Source organism: Meleagris gallopavo, chromosome 13 (genome assembly GCF_000146605.3).
Source record: "Meleagris gallopavo isolate NT-WF06-2002-E0010 breed Aviagen turkey brand Nicholas breeding stock chromosome 13, Turkey_5.1, whole genome shotgun sequence".
NCBI classification, from domain to species: Eukaryota; Metazoa; Chordata; class Aves; order Galliformes; family Phasianidae; genus Meleagris; species Meleagris gallopavo.
This window is the reverse complement of record NC_015023.2, coordinates 15078372-15091651: the sequence shown is the minus strand read 5'-3', so window position 1 is coordinate 15091651 and position 13280 is coordinate 15078372. Positions and strand designations below refer to the sequence as shown.

The window sequence follows — 13280 nt, the reverse complement described above, 5'->3', positions numbered from 1 at the left end:
GGGGCAGAAGCTGGGAGTGTAGAGGTTTGAGAAGTGAGGCTTAGGGCAAATCCCAGAGCTTCACCTTTTGCCTTTGCAGGAAGACAGCTGCCAGTTCACCGCCTGCTGGAGCCTCTGGAGGGACTTGGGGAGTCCAGGAAGATTCCTACTGTGAGTTGCCTCATCTCATGGATGATCTCATGATCATATCCATGAGATATCATCTCATGGATGATATCTCTGTGAGTACAGAACGTTGCATAGGATGTCAGAGCTTGACTTTCCCTTGTATACAAACGATCTTCTCTAACAGAAACTTTTCCTTTTGCTCAATTGCACATATTGATAGCAATTGTAACAGGTGATTGCTGGGTGGGACTGAGCATAGTCCTGTTATGTCCCTTCAAAGGGTCCTTTCTAGCACATTAATCTCATCTTGAGGGCATTTATTTTTTTATCTGCCAAACAACATTAGTATTGGCTTCTGATTTTAAAATGCTTCATAAATCATCTCCTTTCAGCTGCATTTTGGAGTCAGTACTATTTCACTTTTACTGTTTCTTGAAGCTCCCCATAAAGTACATTAATTTTTCATTAAAGAAAGAAAAAGTCTGTATTTCTTTCCAGAATAAATGAATTTTGTAACTTCAAAATATCTTGTCTAATGATCGCCATCCAGCCATTTAAAATAAAGTCTTTGGGGACAGATGTCTTCATCGCTGAGCAAACTTTAAATTGATTTTCCACTTTCACTGTAAGATTCAGTTAAAAAGAAGCAAAGACTGTATTTCAGTACTGATATGCTCCCGACATGTACTGTCAAAGTCTGCACTTGCCATTCTTTTGGTGGGAATAGCTGCTTTAGAAATGTTTATATATTATCAAAATTAGGTTTCAAAATGAGCTACAGTATCTATATAAAGGGGAATAATATTATTTTAGAGAAACTAATTGGAAACTTGTTTTTTGGCTAAAGTAGTTATTATTTCCATTATGGCAAGCTGGAAGTAGATGAAATTCGCCTTTATCTTTCCTAGCCTGGTGTCTCCAATAATTTATTCAAACTGAAATTAAAACCTGACACAGTCCCAGTGAGGCATTTCACACCAGTTAAAGATTATTCTTCTGTAAAAGAACTTTTGTTCAAAAATTTCATTATGTTATTACAAATGTATTTATTATAGAAGGGTGATACATAAATCAAAAGCTATCTGTTCTTGTGTGTGTGTGTGTGTGTGTGTGTATGTGTGTGTATATGTTTATCCCCCTAACAAGACCTAAAACTGTATTTTCTTTCCTAGGAACGTAAAATTTTAAGATAAGAACCACTGTTTCATATATCAGGGAGGGAATGCCTGTGGAAAACATCTGCAGGAAAGCAAAATGTTCAGTGCCAAGTGGAGCCTTGCAAGCCTGAGTGCATACAGAGGCAAAGTCCAGTTGGGCATGTGCAAGAAAAGAAGAGTAGAATCACCATAAAATCACAGAATGGCTTAGATTGAAGGGGAACTTAAAGATCATCCAGTTCCAACCCCCGTGCCATGGCCTGGATGCCCCCCACCAACTCATCTGCCCAGTGCCCATTCAGCCTGGCCTTGAATGTCTCCAGAGATGGGGCATCTGCAAATTCTTTGGGCAGCCTGTGCCAGTGCCTCACCATCCTCTGAGAACAGAACTTCTTCCTAAAATCTGTTCAGAACCTCCTCTCTTTTAGATTAAAGCTATTCCCCCTACTTCTATCACTATCAAACACTGTAAAAAGTTGGTCCCCTTCCTTGTTTTAAGTTCCCTTCAAGTATTGGAAGGCTGCAACAGTGTCTTCCTGGAGCCTTCTTTTCTCCAGGCTGAGCAATCCCAGTTCTCTCAGCCTCTCCTGATAGGAGAGGTGCTTCAGCCCTTGGATTATGGCCCTTCTCTACATCACTCCAACAGTTCTCCGTACTCCCTGCATCAGAGGCCCCATGCCTGGACGCAGTACTCCAGATGGGTCCACTCAAGGGCAGAGCAGAGGAGGACAATCACCTCCCTCCCCTGCTGGCCAACCCTCTTTTGGTGTAGCCCAGAATACTGTTGGCTTCTGGGCTGAAAATAAAGCAGAAAATAAGGCTCCTTTGCACTGAAGAAGGAAAGGAGTGATGTTGAGTCTCCAAGTTGGATGGTTAAAAGCTGCACAAAATAGCAGCTAGCTGTGACTTTTGGTAAGGGCTACAGACATAGGTGTCATCCTTGGTGAGTTTAAAGCTGTGAGCCCTCTGCAAAGTGCCCTGGGTGGTTTGTGCAGCTGGGGGTCAGCACAAAGCAAACTAGCAAAGTGTGCAGTGCCACAAGAGCACTGGGCAGGCTGTAGGAGCATGTGAAAGCAGTGGGGTGAGAAATTGCATTCTGTTCTAGTAACTAAAGGATATGGAGAGGGGTGGGCTCACAGGAGTGTGGGCAACTTTCAGACTGAGGAGAAATTTTCCGAAAGCGTAAAATTATAATTGCATGAGGAAAGGGTGGTTAATAATTTTCCCCTTTTAATTCAAACGCACTAAAGTTAATTGCCATTTGGCAGCCTGAGATACACAAATTAGGGGAGTCTAATTCTGCTAATCCTCACTCTAAGTTGCAGGGTATTAAATACAAACATGATAGTCTAGCAAAGGGACAGATCCTGCCTCTGCTGAAACCAGTAGGAGCTCTGCCATTGACTAGAGCAGGGGTCAGGTTCAGCCCCTGGGTGAGCTGTGCAGATAGGGATGATCTGGCTTGGATGAAGGGGGAAACAGTGGGGTTTTTCCTTTTGCATTTGGGCCTGGAATCACTCAGATTCTCAAATTCTGCCAAACTTCCCCAACCCCATCACATTTCCCATTGCAGCTGCTTTTGGCTGCACAGACACCTACAGGCTGCATTTTCTGTGCTTCTCCATTCCCCACTTCATCCTCAAACTGATTAAATACATACTGGCAAAAATATCTCAAAAACCAATGGCTGTAATGCAAACTGGGCTATTTCCTTGAGGAATTTCTTCCCTGTTCAGCCTGCAGCAGTCTATCTGCTATCCCAAATTCCCCATGTGCTGTTGCAACCATGTGTTATATCGCACATCTGATTTAAGCCCAGCAAGGCTTTAGTTCATCCTCTGGTGAGTAAACCTAAGGAGATTCCAGAGAAGCAAAGAAGCATGCTGCCAGAGGCTGTGTTGGGTTTTGAGATGAGTGAAAGTCTGGCTATAGGATGCAGTATGGGTCTATGCCTTGCAGCACTGGAGACCTTTGGTTTGGAGCTCTGCCTCTGAGCCAGGATAAAACCATTTGTCCATCTGTGTGAAATGTCTCTCTACCTGCGTAGCTGAAGTGTAATTAAAGGTTGATCCACTGAACAGGACTTAATCTCTTATGGCATGATATATTTGAGCCAAGCACCTTGCCATGACTTGATTTGAACTCCTGTTTACAAATGACACTAGATAAATAGTAAGGAGATAGTCCAATCAGAAGCGGGTACTGCTTGGAAACACCCATTTGGCTTGAAGTATTGCAAGAAAATCAATCTGGGATCTCTACAGAGCCGAGTAAGAACATCAGTCTCCAAATACATCTGATGTGAGCCAAGCCTCCTCATTTTTATTTCAGTTATCACTGACATTTCAGCTATTATTCATCAGTTTAGAAGGAAAAGAGGAACCTACATCATTTGCAAAACCTATATGGTCTTTCCAAACATTTTTCCTGCCCTCCCAGTGATGATTATTACACACTGCTATAATTAAGCAGATTAATTTACATTTCCCATCATCTGAGGATGGAGTAGCAACACAGATTTATTTCTCTCAGTCACTGTTCGTAGCTGCAGCAGCATTTGCTCTTTCAAAAATGCAGCAGCGGAGATGCTCTGTGATTCCAAATGAAATAATTTTGATGTCACAAGAAATGTCATTAAAACTACTGCAGTCTTTTAATAAGCTCCTTCTTAGGAGGATGGATTTTCAGCCTCTTCGTGTCAGCTCTGCACAGAGTAACTACAGCGAAGCTTGGTGCCAGTGTCCCTCTTACAAAATCTGTTTCTCAAGGGTTTATAATTATAACATGCCCATAAAAATTTACTCATCTGAAACCCAGGATATAGTTTCTCAGACAGAGAGGAAATATTGCTCACTGAACTTGGTTTAAATCAATTCCGAGTTTCAAGAATCCAAAAATAATAAGGTTTGTGGGTTTTATATGCTCTTTCTGTGGTTCCATAACTCAGAAAGAAATCACTTTGTAGAATAAAGTGTCATGTTTGTTTATAAAGCAGAGCAGGGGAGAAGCAGATAAAAGTTCAGACTTCTTATAGTGGCTACTGAAAATCCAAAGAAAATAATGTTCTCCATTTCCCTATGGTGCCCTCACACTCGAAGCTTGTCCCGACTAGCTGTGATGATACACACTGCAGGATCCCAGCGGGGCTGTGGGCCCCATCCTCGTAGGTGTAGAGAGCTGCTCTAAGCAGCTGGGGGAGTAAGGGATGGAATCACCCACAGCATTTTTACCATTTCCCCCATTTCTAGCTTTCTGCAGTTAGAAGGAAAACGGAAAGCGCCCTCCTAATAATTGCTAATAAAAGCATCGATAAACGATCCTGCACAACTTAGTTCCAATGTATACTGGCATCACCAAACGCCTTGCAATATTTAGCCTTTAGCTTGTATCGACGAGGAAAATAACACTGCTGCTGAACTGAAATATAGATGGCATAAGCAAAGCCCAGCAAGTACAGAAAGACAGAAAACAAGCCCTGTGAAATCTAAAAGCAATATTTTTAATTTCATTTGGAATTCATATTCAGGTCGGTTTTGTACAGTTGCACATTGTTCAGTCTATCTTTGTCAGCTCTTGCCTATTAGAAAAAATATTGCACTTTTCAATGTTCTACCTCTGTATCAAATTGACAGAGTCATTTTTCACAAGGCAAGCTGGAATTAAGGTGACATTAAACCATTTTGCATATAACAAATAAAGTCATGCTGCAACAACAGTTAAAAAAATAGCTGTTTTCTTGGTGTTATTTATCATGCCTTTCCAAGGCAGTTTTGGTGAGTTCCTGAATATCCGCAGATTTGCTAGCCTGACATGATATTGCAAGTTTGGAAATCATGTTTGCAGTTGTAATTATAATATTCTCATTTTCTCATTCTGCCTAGTATTACAACTTCTTTAAAGTCAGCCCCTATAAGGAACACTGTCTGTTTGTCAGAGTGTTATTTCCACAAAGTATTTTCTCTTTTGAGGAGTGTTATTTCCATCCTGCAATATATCAGGTATTTCATTCACACAAAATGATTGAACAAATGATAAAAAGAATCACCTTATCAAGGAACATGCTTATAAGCACATTTTGCTCTTCCTTCAACTTCAGGCTTTTAGTATTACTGACTCAGATCCCATATGTAAAGCAATATACTGAGTACTGTATGGGTCTTAGAGGAAGTACGCATATTTTCCACAGCTGGCTGAAATCCAAACGTATTTCTAAATCCTAAAGAAATTCTGCTCGTGAGTCATCCTTGTAGTGCAGCGTAGGAGAGTGTAGCTGTGTGGGAAGGGTGGGCTCTGATGAGGAACACACAGCACTGTGCAGAGAGATTTGATAATAAACATCATTACGATGGTTTACACAGCTGTAATGGTTATCCGAGACCTCAAAAGCTTTGTTTCTATGGCAATCCCAAAAATCCTAGAAGAGATGTTGAATGCAAGACAGATGTTTGGGTAACATATCCTCAGCTTCCTGTTTTCATACGTTGTTTCCCATCCAGCCTCACAACTCAGTTCACACGTGGATCTATAAAGAGGTGCTAAAACCTATTAGAGGGGAGATCTTACTCTACATTTGGGCTGAGATCAACCAGTAGGAGTTAGAGAATCTGCAGAATAGATAGGGAGCAGTAACACAAAACCAGTCACTTGGTCCAGCCCCATGGCATGATGCAGTCTATCAGTCTTCACTGTTTACCCATCATCTCTTTTCTCTTCAACCTTTTGTTTTCAAATGTCATGGAAAGCTAAGCAGCTGGATTTTTCTGAGTGAGGTTTTAAAAACACATTTTTCTTCCATAATAGGAAATTCCTCACGACCGCTTCAGTGCTTCCTTTCCTCTGCAGTTTGGTTGGCAAAGCAAAACAGATCATCACCTGCACTAAGACGGTGATGTGCAATGGCCCATTGCAGGAGAATTCAGGTGGGGAGGGAGGAAACTGTGAGAAGGGTAACCAGATAGCAGACAAATTGTCCAAATGAGAAAAAGTGAGATTCCCACTGGTCTTTTTGCCAGGACAGCCCTAAGCCAGCTTTTTCCATTGTTCTACATTAGCTCCCCATTGCCTTTATCCTCCTCAGGGACCCCACAGTCTTCTAGTTGGTACTGCAGAAGGTCAGCACAGTTCATCAGTTCATTTTGTCTCTGTTGTACCAGACTTTCAGACTGGGATTTCTTTGTCTTTCCCATCTTTATGTAGCTTTGCCACAAATGTGTAACCTATAAATCGAATTACTTTCAAATACATTTCAGACATACATCGGGACGTTAAGGGCCATATTGAAAGAGAAGTGTTTTTTTCTGGGTTTCTCCAGGAGCATCCAGGACTCTTAAAGTTTTATGTTAAACATCAGCCTCACTCTTCCCCATATTACAGTGATGAAGAACTAACTTGAAATCAATTTATTGATCCCTAAGAAGATAGATATAGAAGGTTATTAAAGTTAACACTTCTGTATGTGCAACCTATTACTGTGCAACCTATTACTGAGCTTGTTAACATTCACATGCTGGTTGACAGCGGCTATGGGAAGGACAAGGTAGCCAGCTCCCTTCTGAAACAGCTGCTCATGGGTAGGAATTCAGCTTTAGTCCTGTTCTGGTAGGTCCTACATCTCAGCTGGAGCCAATGAGGCAGTGCCAGTTGATATTTAGTTCCTTAAAAATTGTCACTTGCTTAGCCCACATTCCAAATTTCTACATCGTTTTTTCAGCTTTGGTGTCTATAGTTGAACCAACGACTTACATATGTATATATGAACTATTTGCCTAATTTCTTTTCCTATGCAGTTACTCGCAATATGAAGAATATAAGAAGGGCTACTGTATTAGAAAATCAGCCACAAGCCACATGGATACAAAGCTGTTGAGTGTGCAGCTATGCATGTTCACACAGATGTGTTTTACTTTACAGATTTAAATGAAATCTTCTGCAGTCAGAGAAACCAAGTTTCCTGTGGTCCTTCGTTTTGAAACCATCCATTTTCAATAATTTATTCACAGGCAGTCTCTGTTGCAGTGGGTTTGCATTTGTCACATCACCTCAATTTTTCTAATGAGTTGTTAATGAGAGGTCAATTACTTATGGAAATTAGGAAAACATTCATTGAGGAACTGTACTGAGTAAAGTGTGCTACTTCATAATGTTATGATATAAATCATTACAGCTTTAATGATTATTTTACATTTTTTCATGTTTGAGCTTATTCCCTGCCTTATACAGTGGCCTTAAGATGATTTTGAAATGAACTGAAGTGACTCCCCTGAAAATGTTACCATATTGTATTTTCTAATAACTGCAGAAGAATGTCTTTTGTTATTAAACATTTGCTCATGCATCAGCATCTTGCTGTGAAATCTTCAGCTGAATATAAGGATGTTAGGAACACCAGATGTGCCATGCTGGCCCAGAGCAGTAACCTGTCCTTTACCCTGGCTCTGCTTCCACTTTTGATACTACAGGAGAAAATGGCCATCCCACAAAGACCTTGGCCCAAACTGTGACCTGCAAAGCAGCCTCCTGACTCCTCTTCTGGACAACCAGGTAAGCATCCACAGCCTGCAGCACATCATTCCCCAGAATTATTGAGTTCTACGCTGTCTTTTTAGTGAAAAATCTTCAGGAATTGCTGACTGTTAAGTCAAAATGTTTGTCTCACAATTTTCCCTCCTCCCATGCACCTATTTTGAACACTTTTAAGGCTTTGAATGAACGGTATACAAACACAGGAACATAGGCAAAAAAAGGATCCAAGGGACCAAGACGAATTGTGGCTCAGTTGCAGAATCATGCAATTAAATGGAGAGGCCAGGGGTATAATTCACTGCTGAAATTCAGCTTTGTGCTGTCGTAAGTTATTATTTCAGAGCAGACGCTGAAACAGCCAGAGAGGAAAGTGTACAAGCAGAAGTATAATTGGACTTCAGTATTTCATACTGACGCCCTGAGATTTCCACAACTAAGCACAGTTTCAGAGTCCAACCAGGGTAACACAGTGAACAAACGTAAGATCTCCCATATTCAGCCCGTCAGATTATTCCATTTCTCCTGCAGGCACTGTAAATCAAAAGCTAAAAACACCCCATTATGTTCTACAAAACAGTTTTGTTGGCCCTTCTTACCAAACACATTCTGGACACACGTGTTATTTTTATCTGAGTCTCATTTATTTCTGTTCTACTGTCTGGAATTCAGCGTTAAATTGGGGGAAAGAAGGAAAGGAGAGAAAAAAAGCTCAAGCTTAGAAACCAAGTAGTTAACCACAGAGAAAGAAAGCAGCAGTCAGTTAAATCAAACAATGAACACATCACATGGACGTGATTTTCTCAGTCTCTAAAGACTTATAAGGTCTGTGTCCCTTTAAACCAGGCATGGGCTGGATGCAGGTGAAACCCTTGTTGTTATTTGACTTAGGAGTGCTTAGAGCCCAACATTTTAGGGTAAAGAAACTGATTGTGCTTATTAGGGAATAAATCAGCTGGTCCAAAGTACAGTCCTGCCACTTACTGTTAATATCACCTCGGGAAGCACTCGCATTTACATCTCTAACTCCTTCCCTTGTCCTTGGAGGGATATACATATTAACAACAAAGAGGTGTCCAACTACTAATCAAAAGCAATACAATACCATCAAATCTATGATGAAATAAAGAAGAAACGAGTATCAATCTAAGTACCTTCTCTTTACATCAGAGCCTCTACATTGTTTTCAGGAGCTTTTTTTGTCATGCAGTGATGAAAGGCTGAGAACAAAGTGAGTAAAATTTCCTCTTACTGCTTAAAAATTCTCAGCTGGTTTGCCGTATCAAAAAGCTGTCTCTTTAAACAAATCACACGGTTAAAAATGCCAAGTTATAATTCAGCAACTAACTCAGAAAATGACAATTTAATCAATCAGAACCAACCCTCCTAGAAAAAAAAGAAAAAAAAAAATCTTCAGGCTTTCATGCAATGGGAGAGCGGTTGAAACTATAAAAAGGCTCAATCACTGTAGAACAAGCCTGCAGCATCAATGTTTATTAAAGTCAGGGGAGCCATTTATTGACCTGGGAAATAGCAAACCACCAACAGCACTGCCAGATTGCATTTTTATAGTTAACAAACGGAAGGTGATATTTTCCTTTTCTCTTTTAATTGTGATTCCATCAAATCCAAAGAGCTAAAAGCTGCTTGGTTTTTAAAGGAACGTGAAGAGGAGGATGCTCTGCCCCATCCTCCAGTCACTCTCTCTGCTCTGACTCCTAGCAATGGGATCTATTAAATCATTGCATCATAGGATCAAATTTTTAGGCTTATCAGAATGACAGACCTGTGTCTGCTCCCCCCTGCACTTTAGGTGATGATAGAAGATAGGGAGCTATCATTATCAAGCTGCTTCCTTCTGTAATCAAAAAAGAATTATTGTATTTATTGATATAAAGGTCATCTTGCCACTGGGACAGCCAAAAGCACTTAGAATTAATTGTCTTCTCCCAAACTGACAACTGGCAATTATTATTATTTTTTTTATCAAAGCACAGCTTGGTTGTTCTAGAGATTATGTAACTGTTTTGCCAGACGTCTTTAACTCGCACTTTTTTACACCACATACATTTTGAGCTATGTAAGGCTATAAACAGGAAAGCATCACAACACGAGCTGCCCTACCCATGTTATCTGAGCTGAGCTTCATTCTCTGCCCAGCCACTGGAAACCTTGGGGTTAGCAAGGCAACGATTGAAGTCATTCTGTGTGTGTCAGCTGCCACCTCGACCGGTGCCATCGTCAGAAAGTGGACTTCAAAGGCTGCAAGGATGAGTCAGTGCAGCCTGATGCGCCATGCCACATGCTGCGGCTGAGAGCTGTGACAAACCCACGTCCTCTGAGCATTAGGTACAAAGCGAGCCGGCCGACAGGTTATACATGCATGCATCAAAAGGACTGAATACGGTAACAAATCTCCAGCCACTCAGGGCCATCGGAGCTGTCAATACGCCGCATGCATTAGCGAGAGCAAGGGAGATAAAAACAAAGACTCCTTGCCTCAAAACCACACGTCTCTGCTGCTCAGAGAATTTCACACTGCCTCTGAGCAGAGCTCCAAGGTGCAGAAGCACGTTTCTAATGCCACCCAGTCCTAGGCGGCACTTCGCACCCTTTCAGGTTTGCAAACACACCTGCAGCAGTTCTACATCTTGTTTTCCTTGTTCATAGAGAAGAACACGTAAAGTCCTCACTCACAGCACAGTGGAGGAATTTGACACAAGTTAATGACTTACCTGTCAGACTATCAGAATTTTGATGCTTGCAGGGGGAAAAAAAAAAAAAGGCTTTGAGTATTTTGAGATATGTAAAAAGGTGCTTTGGGATTTAAAGTCAGCTCGTAACAAATTGAGTGGGTTGGTGTAAGGCCTGAGATATCGGCTTGGTGCTACAATCACAAAACTGCAAGCATATGAATAAATAAAAGGTTGCAGAAAATGCAACCCCTGAGTTCCCTCAGATTAGATCCCACTGGCACAAAATTAGTTCACAACTGTCACTTGTGTTGTTTCAAGAGAGATTACTTCTTAAATAACGCTAATGACAACTTTGATTTGACTTCTATTATTACTACAGAGATGGGACTACGCTTCCTAGGAAGAAAAATCTTTCATCTGCTTGCTTAATGCATAATGTTTGATGAGATGGCTGAGTTATTTCCCTGAGCATTTTCGTTTTGAAAAAGAAATAGATTTCTAGGTTGAAAGCAAAGGTGCTGTGCAGCTGTCAGAGCTAGGGGAAAGGGGTGTGACTGCCATGCACAACGGCATTGTATCTTCTCTAAACAGCATCCCTTCTGCCTCAGCTCCTCACCCTCACTGCGTCTCACAAGCAGGCATCATTACAGGGCTGGATTCTTCTGACCTGCCTCCACCACCGTCAGTAAATCATAAGCCTTTCTCCTATAATCAATGGAGTGTCTTCAGATTTACCAGACAGTATAATCTGCTTCATGAGGCAGCTGATTGTTATCTGTAACTTCCCCATCCAATTCTAGCTATGGGAGGATGTAATCCAAAAATTTCCTTCAGGCTTTTTTACTGCCGAAATAGATCAAATTCTCATGGCAGGCTGTTTTACAACCTTCACTTTTCTAAATAAACATCACGCGGGCTGTACTGCATTTACAGGAAAACACTTCCTCTTGCTTGCCTGCACACATTGAGGCGGATTGTTGGCTGATGTGCCGGCACACGAGACAACCAGCAGCACACCTCTGTGAGCTCATGGTATGGCACCAAGACCCCAACAGTCATTGGGACACCACAGGTCCAAGGCTCTGGATGCCAACCCAGGGAGCACCTAGAATATTCCACAGTAGAGTTCAAAACCCCTCACACCACTCACTCCCAGCTTCCAGCACTCCTGCATGCCGTTTTAAATTATTAGGCTCAGCTCCCAAAGATTAAAGAGTTGGTGGTATCACATCAAAGGTATCACGCTGCTGATATATGCAGTGGCTGCTGAAGAAAGGGGCTGCATGGACTGATGAAATGTTGCCATGCAGGCAGGAGAGGGTGATGTGCAAGGAATGGGGAAAGCTTTCACAAAGGGCACCACACAAACCAGACATAGTAGCTGGAGACGTGCTGATGGGTGCAGAGTAATGTATTTAGAAAGAATCATTTGAAGTACGTTTCCGGACTATAAATTAGCTGAAACTGCTCAGAAAATGCCCTGAGTGACATTGAAGGCCATGCAATTAAATGCAAGGCTTCAACGTGCAATGATCAACAAAAAGCAAACGCACCATTAGAGTGCATGCAAAACAGAAAATAAGACCAAAATGGGGAGCTAATGGAGGCGTTCCCTTACTGGTTTGTTTGCTAACATACAAATACACTTTGATGCACATTTGTGTTTGGAAAACTGCAAGCTTTTTCCCAGCTTTTTCTGATGGAAAGGGTTGGAAACTGTTAATGACGAAGGTTCTAACACAATGGGGACAAATGAAGCAGGACAGATCCCGTAGTCACAGAGACCTTCTCATTTGGGCCTTGAACTTCAGAGCACATTCAGCTCATTTTTGGAGCCTGGAGATGAAGCTGCTTTGCCTATGTGGGAATTAAATATTTCTACCCCGCCACTTCAAGGATTGCTCTTGAAGTGGATGTGGCTCATTTGTGTTTGTGGTTACATTAACCCTCTGAGCTTAACTGTGTAGTAAAGATGCCCGGATCCAGATTATTCCTCCTCTTTCTTTCCCACTGCAGTGATGCTTTGCCCTTTATTGTACATTTTTGTGGATTCTATTAGAGCATAAATCTTCAAAAATTCTTCAAGCTCACTTTGACCTACATCTTGCATATATGGGAACTTTCCTTCCCAGATTGTCTTTCTGAGCACACTGGCTCATTACAGTTTTGAACTCTCACTCGTATTACTTTACTGCCTGGTTTATGCGCTGAATGTCAAAACAGGCATCAGAAATCTGATTTATGAGGATATATACAGAAATTGTGGTGCCTGCTGGTGGCTGGGTGTCAGCTGACAGCTCCTCATCAGGATTTCCCCATCAGGACAGCCTGGCAGCCTAAAGATGGCATTGCCAAGTGTGAACTCCAAAACTATCACTCAGGACCAACAGAGCTGCAAAGGTTTTTGCAGCATCCTGAAATCTATTTGCTCTCCAGCTTTAACCACATTTGACTACACTCTGGTGTTTTTTTTTCAAGCAGAAATCAATGCTTATTTAAATAAAAAACGATAGCTGAATAAATCAAGCAGTCTCCAAATGCCAATATGAGAAAGATTTTGTCATCTCTTTCCTTTTCTATTATAAACATCAGAAAATTATGAATAAAACCATAAGCCTACAACACGAACAAGCACTAATAAATAACCTAAACTTCCTCCACTAATTTATCACTTCATCTTGATTTTCACTCCTGCTTATGAGCGCACTCTCCCCCACCCCGGTTATATACCGGCTCTATACAGCCCGGCTGCGGTTACTTCACGCACAAACGATGCACCCCCCGCCCTTTTCCTCCGCAG

General features: G+C 41.5%; 1 long non-coding RNA gene across 7 annotated transcripts in view; it reads left to right on the top strand.

Moving 5' to 3' along the window:
• Window positions 1–10589, top strand: part of LOC104913048 — a 65401-nt gene extending 54812 nt beyond the window's left edge. For 3 of the 7 annotated variants that reach the window (XR_004161212.1, XR_004161215.1, XR_004161214.1), the window contains one exon: window positions 80–10581. This is a non-coding gene — a long non-coding RNA (uncharacterized LOC104913048). Of the gene's footprint in view, window positions 1–79 lie in introns of all 7 variants that reach the window. The other 4 variants (XR_795083.3, XR_004161213.1, XR_004161211.1 and 1 more) reach the window with 2 other exon arrangements.
• Window positions 10590–13280: the final 2691 nt, after the last annotated feature.